Genomic DNA, 1440 nt, shown 5'->3' on the forward strand with positions numbered 1-1440 from the left:
GCAAATCATAATACCTTAAAGAATGGAGACACAGAGCAGAAGTGGGATATTGGGGTCAAACCCAATATCCCACTGTTCTACTTCCTCTTAACAAGAGGCCAGAATTACCCACATCTTGTATTGATCAGAGTCTCTCCCTCTCTCTCTCTCTCTCTCTCTCTCTCTCTCTCTCTCTCTCTGTCTCTCTCTCTCTCCACACACACACACACACACACCAGTGATAGTGTTGATAGTCTATTTACTTGTATAAATTCAGTCAATTTTCAGGCAACAATTTTGAATTTAAATACCATGGTGCTGTATGAAGCGGACAGCTTTTTCATTTATTAATAGACAATCTCACTTGAATTATTTAACCTCTTCCACCTAAAAGTCAGTTTCCTCAGCTAAAAATATGGAGATGATAATACTACTTTCTCATGAATGTGATTATATTAATTATAATAAACTATATACCTGGTACATTGCAGGCATTCGATATTCTAGGTGTTTTTTTACCTTAGAGAAACATGATTAAATTAGCATCCTACATATAAATTTAAAGACATCCTGACTTTATGGACTCTAATTGTTTGGTTTCCAATCTTAGGGATAAGGAAGGTACCCAAGCTGGGTACCTATGTGAGTGGGGCAGGGGGGACAGGTTGGCTTTTCACCTGGAACAACACAGCCTTTGGAGGAAACACTTAAACCACGGTCTGTATAGCAAACCAAGGTTTTTAATGAGAAAACAATGGTAAGCACTTGGACCAAAGGCCCTATACAGAATTCTAAAATGAGGGGGAAAATAGATCAGAAGTTAAAGAATCAATACTAGAATGTACTGTCAACCATGGTAGCAGTGGAAGCTGTTCAGAAATAAAAGCTTGATCAAAATATACTACATGGTGCTCTCTTCGGCAGCACATGTACTAAAATCGGAATGGTACAGAGAAGATTAGCATGGCCCCTGCACAAGGATGACATGCAAATTCACGAAGTGTTCCATAAAAAAAAAAATAATTATTAAAAAAAAAGATACTAGATGTGTTCCTGTTTCTTAGGCTCCAGGGAAGTGGAATGAGGACAAGGGACAACGTAAGGCTGGAAAACTCTAAAAACCATAGTAAAGACCTCGTGCCCACACTGAGTAAGCAGTGTACTAGTAAGCACACCCCTTGATGAGTGCTGAGAAATAATGCCAATTCTTTTATAAATACATTATCAGCATTATTCTGCTTTTATAAATTCAATGGTGTTGCCCGGCCTGTGTGGCTCTATGGTTGAGCATCGACCTATGAACCAGGAGGTCACAGTTCTATTCCCGGTCAGGACACATGCCCGGGTTGCGGGCTCAAGCCCCAGTGTGGGACATGCAGGAGGCAGCCAATCAATGATTCTCTCTCATCATTGATGTCTCTATCTCTCTCTCCCTCTTCCTTCCTCTCTGAAACCAATAAC

General features: G+C 40.1%; 1 non-coding gene across 1 annotated transcript; it reads left to right on the forward strand.

Annotated features, from left to right (window-relative positions):
- Positions 1-887: 887 nt before the first annotated feature.
- LOC118669604 lies at positions 888-994 on the forward strand. The gene has a single exon (XR_004972056.1). It is a non-coding gene; the product is annotated as a U6 spliceosomal RNA (small nuclear RNA).
- Positions 995-1440: the final 446 nt, after the last annotated feature.

Source organism: Myotis myotis, unplaced genomic scaffold, assembly GCF_014108235.1.
Source record: "Myotis myotis isolate mMyoMyo1 unplaced genomic scaffold, mMyoMyo1.p scaffold_m19_p_14, whole genome shotgun sequence".
Classification (NCBI taxonomy): domain Eukaryota; kingdom Metazoa; phylum Chordata; class Mammalia; order Chiroptera; family Vespertilionidae; genus Myotis; species Myotis myotis.